The sequence below is a fragment of the Larus michahellis genome, chromosome W, assembly GCF_964199755.1.
Source record: "Larus michahellis chromosome W, bLarMic1.1, whole genome shotgun sequence".
Taxonomy (NCBI): Eukaryota; Metazoa; Chordata; class Aves; order Charadriiformes; family Laridae; genus Larus; species Larus michahellis.
This window is the reverse complement of record NC_133929.1, coordinates 5,935,584-5,945,166: the sequence shown is the minus strand read 5'-3', so window position 1 is coordinate 5,945,166 and position 9,583 is coordinate 5,935,584. Positions and strand designations below refer to the sequence as shown.

Genomic DNA, 9,583 nt, shown 5'->3' with positions numbered 1-9,583 from the left:
GAGTCACCATGGTGGCCGCCCCAGTTCCCAACTTTTCTATCAGTCATGACATGGGTGTTCCTGGACCTGCCAATTGTGTGAGCTGAGGCAGGGCGCAGGAACAACCGCAAAACCACATATGAAAGGCAAAGAACAAATTTAATCTTGATACCTTGCGGATCGGGGAATCTCCGAAGCAGCACCCAGGCAGAGGCATGCAAGCAGGGGGCACAGGCACCGCGAAGCAAAAGAGAGTCTCCTTGCTAGCGAGAAAGTGAGAGCATGCAGTCTCCTTGTTCTTGCTGGTATTTCAAGGGTTCAAGCAGGCCTAGTTTTCCCACTGTGCTTTGATCTTCTTCAACAACAGGCCGGGATTCTCAAGCAGCTAGATAAGGTGTCCCTGAGTCCATCACAGACTTCTGTTATCTAAGTGCAGATGTTCTACTTGCAAGCACATAAGACTGAACAACAATTAGTGCGATATATGTGTTTCCCAGCACCCCAGGTGCAAGTCCCTTGAGCGTGTTTACAATCCTCCTTGACGATCTTCCGTTGCTTTCCCACAGGCACTAAAAATGTGCTCTACACTGCAGCCAGGGACAATGGCCCTACCTGGAGCCTCTGGCAGAAAGCACCAGGGGAGACCTGAGGTCGACCCCTAGGATTCTGTAGTTGAGGATACAAAGGTTCCGAGGCCAGCTATACCCCAACTGAGAAAGAAATCTTGGCAGCATATGAAGGAGTCAGAGCTGCTTCAGAGGTAATTGGTACTGAAGCACAGCTCCTGGCACCCGAATTACCAGTCCTGGGCTGGATGTTCAAGGGTAAAGTTCCTTCTACTCATTGTGCCAGTGATACCACCTGGAGTAAGTGGGTTGCCTTAACCACACAGAGAGTTCGAATAGGAAACCCCAATTGTCCAGGAATCATAGCAGTGATCGCAAACTGGCCCAAAGGCAAAGACTTCACGATGCCACCTGAGGAGGTGGTGACTCGTGCTGAGGGGGCCCCACCATGTAATGAACTCTCAGATAATGAGAAACAATATGCCTTGTTCACTGATGGATGTTGTCGTATTGTAGGAAAGCATCGAAGGTGGAAAGCTGCTGTGTGGAGTCCTACATGAGTTCCAGCAGCCACTGAAGGCTAAGGAAAATCGAGTCAATTGGCAGAGGAGAAAGCCATCCATCTGGCCTTAGACATTGCTGAATGAGAAAAGTGGCCAATACTCTATCTCTATACTGACTCATGTGAGGAGAAATAACTGGACTCCAGATGATCCACTGTGAATCAACAGAAGCCGTTTATTAAGCACAGATCATCATCTTTTATATCCTGTGTTGTAGCCGTACACGCCACTCGCTTATTTCTGATTAGCTAGTTACACTGTCCACGCGCTGTCCATGCAGTTCATTCACACATCAGATTGGTTACAAGAATTCACATAGTAAATTGCTTAGTCATTAGCACAACATGTTTTCTGCCTTCTCAGTTCCCGTTTTTCCCGTGTACTAATTCCATCTTCTACCACCTGTTTTGCCCTTAATCTAATCTCTCACAGTAGGGAGGCTGGCTCACATGACCATTTTCTCTCAGATACATTCCTACACTCATGTATGGTGATAAATGCTCTGTGGGGATGGTTAAAGCAGTGGAAGCAGAGCAACTGGAAGCGCAAAGGTAAACCCATCTGATCTGCTGAATTATGTCAAGATATTGCTGACTGGCTAGGGAAACTAGTCATGAAAGTACGCCATGTAGATGCCCACATACCCATGAGTCGGGCCACTGAGGCACATCAAAACAATCAGCAAGTGGACCAGGCTGCTAAGATTTTCCAGACAGATTTGGACTGGGAACATAGAGGTGAACTGTTTTTAGCTCGGTGGGCCCATGACACCTCAGGTCATCAAGGAAGGGATGCAACATATAAATGGGCCTGCGACCGAGGGGTGGATTTAACCATGAATGCTATTGTGCAGGTTATCCACGATTGTGAAACATGCGCTGAAATCAAGCGAGTACTCCAGGTGGGGTCTCACCAGAGCAGAGTAGAGGGGCAGAATCATCTCCCTTGACCTGCTGGCCATGCTTTTGATGCAGCCCAGGATGCGGTTGGCTTTCTGGGCTGCAAGTGTGCATTGCCTGCTCATGTTGAGTTTCTCATCCACCAACACCCCCAAGTCCTTCTCCTCAGGGCTGCTCTCAAGCCATTCTCCACTCAGCCTGTATTTGTGTGTGGCAGATCTATGAGCAGAGGCCTGCGTACGGCCAAGGACACAGTGAGCAGAGCACACAGAAACAGGAACGCAGATGTTGATACGGATGGAATGAAGAGGAACTGGCTCAATATAAACATGGAACAAGAAAACAGCTTCGCGTGCTTATCTTGGTGGGAACTGAACAAGGTGACTGGGTTAGTGATCTGAAATATGTGTTTACTTGCCTAGCAGGTGCATGGAAAGTTTTAGAGCTCGGGTATAAAAGCCGAGGCTTGAGAAGCAATAAACGATTTCGTGCTTATCACAGCCGGAGTCCATGCCTTCATACACCACAAATGGTGCCTGAATCGGGTTTAAAAGAACAAGGATTAAAAGGAACAGAGATATGAAGTACTAATTATCCGGTGGTGTACCCGTGGCTAGACGGAGGAATTCATACCGAGAGCTCTCTAACAATTACTTTCATCACCGTTCGCTGGATGAAAAAGGTGAGCAGCCATGGTAGATATTAAAAATGGGACAGCTACTCAAGAACAGAAATTGCAACTTGAAATTCTGCAGCCCATTTTAACAGAACAGGGCTTTAAAGTGGCCCCTGTCAAACTAGTGACTTTGCTTGTATGGATATGTGATTATTGCTCATGGTTCCCTGAAGGGGGGTCCTATGATTTAGCTCACTGGCAAAAAGCGGGGGAGGAATTGCAAACATGGGAGACGTTGCAGTTGTCCTTGCCAGAAGGTATAATACTTACTTGGCAAGCTGTATACACTGCCATACGAACACTGCATCCTGCAGAGCAAGCCCTGCAAGGGGTTGCTGGAGGGGCACCAAAAGCTCCCCCAGAGGAACCTCAGTCTGTTGACGTAATACTCCCAGTTGCAGACCCTCAGCCTGAATCTGCTGAAATTCCCAATCCTGCAGAACATTACCAAAAGCAGAATTCGGGAGGTGAAGAGCCAGAAGATCCCTTTGATCCTGGTCCAATAAATCCAGAGACCGAACCTGATTTATATCCACCTTTAACCCCAATTAAAGCTATGGCTGCATCTGCTCCAGCTGCGGAGATTTTACAGCAACAGCGACGAAAGTCGTTATCGTGCTCCTCCGTTCTTAACCCTCCTCCATTTGCACCAGGTACTGCATCTGTTCCTCCTTCTCAACCGCTTATACGTGCGCAGCCGGAATCGGGGTATTGCGGTGTATTGTCAGAATGTCAGCAGAGAAGGACAGAGCCGGAGCTGCTTCACTCCCACCGCTGCCCGCCTCACCCCCTCCCCTCCCCAGTCGTCTCCCTGAGATAGAAGTGCTGGTTTTGTATGTCTGCTGTGTAAGTGTGTGTGGGCACCAGCTTATACCTGCTGATCAGCATGTGTGCTACCGTTTGCTTTTTGTTGTGTGCAGTGTCGTTAGGTGACTCCCCTTGAGCAGGTGTTCTGCCTGGTGTGGTACTGTTCTCGTACACGACTAGGACTGACACTCCATCAATGGAAGAAGTTTGTATATACACAATGTTTAGACGTAAGGTGAGCGCACCCCAGGTAGATACACCAGGATGGGCTGTAGAATCGATGGAAGTCCTGAAATATTGGGGGAGTTTTCACCAGTCGACACGCTTACGCTCTCGGGAACGGCTTGCCCATGCAGGGCGTATGGCTGGTTGTTTGTTTGCCTATAAGATCATGGTTGATTGGGAAAAGGAGTTGAGCCAAAATCTATAGGATGCTCTGTAGGAAAATGAGAAACTTAAGGGTGAGCTGTTGTTGCAAAGGCAGACTTTTATGTCAGTCGTAAGTGATGGGGAAAAAAAAAGAGAGAGAAAAAAAAGAAAAAAAAGAAAAAAAAAGAAAGAAAAAAGAAAAAAACAAAACAAAAAAACCCAAACAGGAACAATTAGATGGGAAATGTGCCACGTTAGCACAAAAGTATGCCATATGCGCTACGAGAAAGCATCAGAAAAAGAGAAATAGGACACCTGATTCAAAGCAGTACCATAGAGATATGTTTTTGGTTTTTTCCTATATGTGTCTATGTTATTGCATGCCTTAGTAGATTGCTCTGTGTTATACCCTGCGAGACTAAAATGAACCCCAGCAGAAGCGGTCTCTTGAGCAAGGGGGTGGAATATGGGAAAGCAACGGAAAATCGGCGAGGAGGACTGTAAATACACTCAAGGGACTCGCACCTGGGTGCTGGAAAACACATATATCACACCAATTGTTATTCAGTCTCGGGTGCTGGCAAGAAAAACATTTGGATGACATAAGCCTGTAATGGACTCACAGACACCTTATCCAGCTGCTTGAGAATCTTGGCCTGTTGTGGAAGAAGATCAAAGCACAGTGAGAAAACTATACCAGCAAGAACAGGGAGTCCGCATGTGCTCTTGCTAACAAGGACTCTTTTGCTGCCAAGGATTCGTGATAACAAGGACTCTCTTGCTGCCAAGGATAAGTTTAACAATGCTACTAGTACCGCTATGTCTGAGTTATTGCTAGATGTAGATAGTATTCGATATGCGATGTTGCAAAACAGAACTGCTACTGATTTTTTGCTTTCAGCTCACAGACATGGTTGTCAAGATTTTAAAGGACTGTATTGTATGAATCTAAGTGACCACTCCAAATCCATCCATGCCCAGCTGCAGGAACTGCACCGACCGAACCAGCAACTTGTGGAGACCACTGGGTGAAATCTCTTTGCTGGATGGACTTGGGGGTGGGGTTGGTTGAAGCAAATTATACTCATTGCCTGTGTGGAAGGAATTTGTCTGTTATGTTTAGTATGCTGTTTGCTGTGTTTAATAAGCATTATATGATCAGTTGTAGATGCCGCTTTGCATTGTACCCTTGTACGAGTTGTAGAATATCATCGTGTCCCAACTATGGACCATGGGGAGGCATGTGTAAGGGATGATAGAGGATGGTCTGAGTGAGACACAACAGAAAATTACTAGTTGAACCAAACCCAGTATACGTGTTGGGAAAAAGGGACTCAGTACTGTTGCTGCAAAAACTATGTGTGTATCCATGAGAACCTGACCTTCAAAGAAGAAGATAACAAGAAGGGATTACAACAATGGAGTCAGGTATCAGACAGCCGCTGTTAGCAAAGCTGGATCATGAGTCTGGTGAGGCTCACTGCATGCACTGGCCACGCGTGCAGCGACTCTAGCCTGTACTTTTCCACTCAATCCAGTGCAGGATATAAAGGGGCTGTCTCAGGGCAGAGAGGGGGAGAGAGACATGAGCGCACTTTGGAGATACAGGGGATGCCCTGAAGCTGTGTCTGCCCCCTCCCCCCCAAGAAGTTCCACGTTCATTAACCCCAACAGCTCAGAAGGCATTACAACACATTGCAGATAAGATATAGTCTACTACTGCTGCAAGACGCATTGAACACCTTCCTACAAGAATTTCAACCTTACGCCCTGATAGGACAGTGGGATGATACACTCGCAAAGAGCCTGACTGCATTAGAGTGGGTATTTTTCCCACATACCTTTTCAAAACCAGTAACTATGATGACTGAAATGTTACTGCGATTGTTTTCCCATGGTTGTTTGTGCTGTCACCAGCTTTCTGGAATGGATCCAAGCCACACACACGTCCCCGTCAAAAAGGATGACCTTGACCCTTGGTTATCACAAAGTCTTAACCTACAAATTGCCTTAGTACATTATATTGGGCAAATATTCTTTCCCCTGGCACAGATTATTCCAGTCACTTTCACAAATTCCTTTACAGCCGCGCACCCTGCTAGCGCCAAAGCCTCTTGATGGCACCCGTACAGTGTTTGTAGATGGTTCAGGGACACAGTAAAGGCTTTTGACTTATTTCAACAGGAACCGTTAAATGTAGTGGCAGATTCTCAATATGTTACTGGTATTGTTCAAAGACTTGAAGGAGCATTTATAAAACAAGTAGACAACCAATTGTTATTTAATCTTTTACTGCAATTAATGTTGCTTTTATGAAAAAGACAGTTTTCTTATTTTATTGTCCACATATGCTCTCATAGCTGTTTACTTGGTCCTTTAATTGAGGGAAACACAGTTGCAGATTATCATACTCTGTCTGTAACAACTCCGAACATTATGCAGCAAGCTAAAATGTTGCATGATTTTTTTCATCAAAATGGGAAGGCATTGAGGAAGCAATTTTCTTTAACACAACAACAAGCACATGATATTGTGTGAACTTGTGCCGATTGTCAGCAGCTGGCTCCTCTGCCATCATTTGCGGGGGTTAACCTGCGAGGGCTTACACCTGATGAACTTTTGCAATCCGATGTTATGCACATTATAGAATTTGGACGTTTGCGCTATGTACATGTTTCAGTTGATTTGTTTTCTCACTTTGTTGTAGCTACTGCTCATACAGGAGAGAAGGCTTGTGATGTTATTCGACATTGGTTGCAATGCATTGCAGTCATGGGAGTACCGAAAACTATAAAAACTGATAATGAACCAGCTTATGTGTCCGCTAAAGTACAGGCCTTTTTTACAGACATGGGGTATTAAACATGTCACCAGTATTCCTCATTCCCCAACTGGGCAAGCAATTGTGGAGTGTTTGCATCATACTTTAAAAACCATGCTTGCTAAACAAAAAAGGGGGAATCCCATAGGTATGACACCTCAAGAGTGATTGTATAAAGCAACTCATGTTTTAAATTTTCTAAACACGTCTTCTTTGTCATCCACAGCAGTAGAACGATATTTCATAAAAACTTTTGAATGGCCTGAACAACTGAAGGTGTATTATAAGCACCTTGAATCGGGGCGCATGGAAGGACCAGTCCCCCTGATAACATGGGGTCGAGGGTATGCTTGTGTGTCTTCATCCTCAGGTCCATACTGGGTTCCTGCAAAATTCGTTAAGCTGGCTCATCAGCCGAGCCCAGTACAGGAAAAGGAAGGCCTGGAACCAGTCGAGCCAATCAATGAGTAAAAGAAGGCATACCTAAGGATGGGTATTTTTATTAATCTTTCAGTTTTTAATGCTTATCTCTTTTCTGTCTCATGTAGATTCTTTGTATATTGGGCTACATACTGAGGGCTGGCGAATGGGATTTGTATTTGGAAACAGAAGTCTTCATAAGCTAACCATAGATAATACTGCAACAAATAGAAGTTGTGAGCAAGAAAATTCTGTAATGATTTGTACTTCTCATCTGTATGTTTGCTTCAGCTCAAAATGCAAGTGTACAAGAATGTAATCAATCTTATTGTGTAAATTTAACGTGAGTAGTGTATAAAACATGTATATCCACCCATGATGCAATAACCAATAATATTTCATATCTTTTTCTATTGCAACGACGAGCGGAAGTGTGGTTGCCCATCAACCTTACCAGAGAATGTGAAGGTTCTGGAGGGTTAGGATATTTTAGCAGAATTTTGCAAGAAGAAATAAACCAAGCACTCAGACGCTCTAAACGATTTTTAGGATAGCTGATTTTTGCAATAGTATCTGCAATTGTTATTTTAGCTTCAGCTTCTGTAGCCGTTGCTGTGTTTACTGAATCTGTCCAGACTGCTAAGGTTGTAGGAGAAACTTTATCTAATGTAACTGAATAATTAGATACGCAAGAACGTATAGATGAAGAAATATTAGCCAGATTACAAGCTTTAGAAGCAGCAGTAATATGGATAGGGGATCAGCAAAATGCATTAAAAACACATCTTTCTCTGTATCGTGATTGGGAGTACAACTCTTGAAGACTTTGTGTTACATCTCTCCCCTGGAATACATTGCTACATGGCTGGGAAATGGTTAAACACCATCTCCAAGGTGCTTTTGACATGTTGTTGCAACAAAATATTCGTCCTTTACATGATCAGCTAAAAGCTCAAATACTGAAGATTCAAGACTTAATGAACCACAATGTATTTGAAATATTACAAAAGGATTTCTCGTGGGTAAATCCAAAGAAATTGGCTTTCTGGGCTAAATTTAGGAATCTGGGTATTTATTGCCTTAGCAGGGTTCTTTTTGATTCTGTTTTTAATTGTGTTTAGTATATAACATGCTAAGAGCATCACAACGAGTAGAAGCACAAGTCATGGCGACCTTGTTAATAAATGGTCTGGTGTTAAACAAAAAAGGGGGAGATGTGGCAGATCTACGAGCAGAGGCCTGCGTATGGCCAAGGACACAGTGAGCAGAGCACACAGAAACAGGAACGCAGATGTTGATACGGATGGAATGAAGAGGAACTGGCTCAATATAAACATGGAACAAGAAAACAGCTTCGCGTGCTTATCTTGGTGGGAACTGAACAAGGTGACTGGGTTAGTGATCTGAAATATGTGTTTACTTGCCTAGCAGGTGCATGGAAAGTTTTAGAGCTCGGGTATAAAAGCCGAGGCTTGAGAAGCAATAAACGATTTCGTGCTTATCACAGCCCTAGTCCGTGCCTTCATACACCACATTTGTGCTTGGGATCTCCCCCATCCACATGCAGGACCTTCCACTTTGCCTTGCTGAACTTCATGAGGTTTGCATGGGCCCACCTCTCCAGCCTGTCCAGCATCCCTTCCCTCCAGCGTGTTGACTGCGCCACACAGCTTGGTATCATCAGCAAACTTGCTGAGGGTACACTCAATCCCACTGTCCATGTTGCCGATAAAGATGTTAAACAGCACTGGTCCCAGTACTGACCCCTGAGGAATGCCACTTGTCACTGGTTGCCACTTGGACATCGAGTTGTTGACCACAACTCTTTGAGTGCAGCCATCCAGCCAATTCCTTATCTACTGAGCCATCAGATCCATGTCTCCAATTTAGAGACAAGAATGTCATGCGGGACGGGGTCAAATGCTTTGCACAAGCCCAGGTAGATGATGTCAGTTGCTCTTCCCTTATCCACCATCACTGTAACACTGTCGTAGAAGGCCATCAAATTTGTCAGGCACGATTTGTCCTTAATGAAGCCATGTTGGCTTTCACCAATCACCTGCTTATTTTCCATGTGCCTTAGCAGAGATTCTAGGGGTATCTGCTCCATGATCTTGCCAGGCACAGAGGTGAGACTGACTGGTCTGTAGTTCCCCGGGTCTTCCTTTTTTTTCCTTTTTGGAAATGGGGGTTATGTTTCCCCTTTTCCAGTCAGTGGGAACTTCACCAGACTGCCACAACTTCTCAAATGTGATGGATAGTGGCTTGGCAACTTCATCTGCCAGCTCCCTCAGGACCTGCAGATGGATTTCATCTGGTCCCATGGAATTGTGTACCTTCAGGTTCCTCAGATGGTCTCAAACCTGATCTCCTACAGTGGGCAGTTCCTCATTCTGGTCCCTGCCTTTGCCTTCTGCGACTTGGGCAGTGTTGCTAGAGCCCTTGCCAGTGAAGACCGAGGCAAAAAAATCATTGAGTACCTC

General features: G+C 45.0%; 1 long non-coding RNA gene across 1 annotated transcript; it reads left to right on the top strand.

The window, feature by feature from the left end:
* Nucleotides 1-2,259: 2,259 nt before the first annotated feature.
* On the top strand, nucleotides 2,260-8,606 carry LOC141735588 (uncharacterized). The gene is made up of 2 exons (XR_012584795.1): nucleotides 2,260-2,689; nucleotides 3,124-8,606. It is a non-coding gene; the product is annotated as an uncharacterized LOC141735588 (long non-coding RNA).
* Nucleotides 8,607-9,583: the final 977 nt, after the last annotated feature.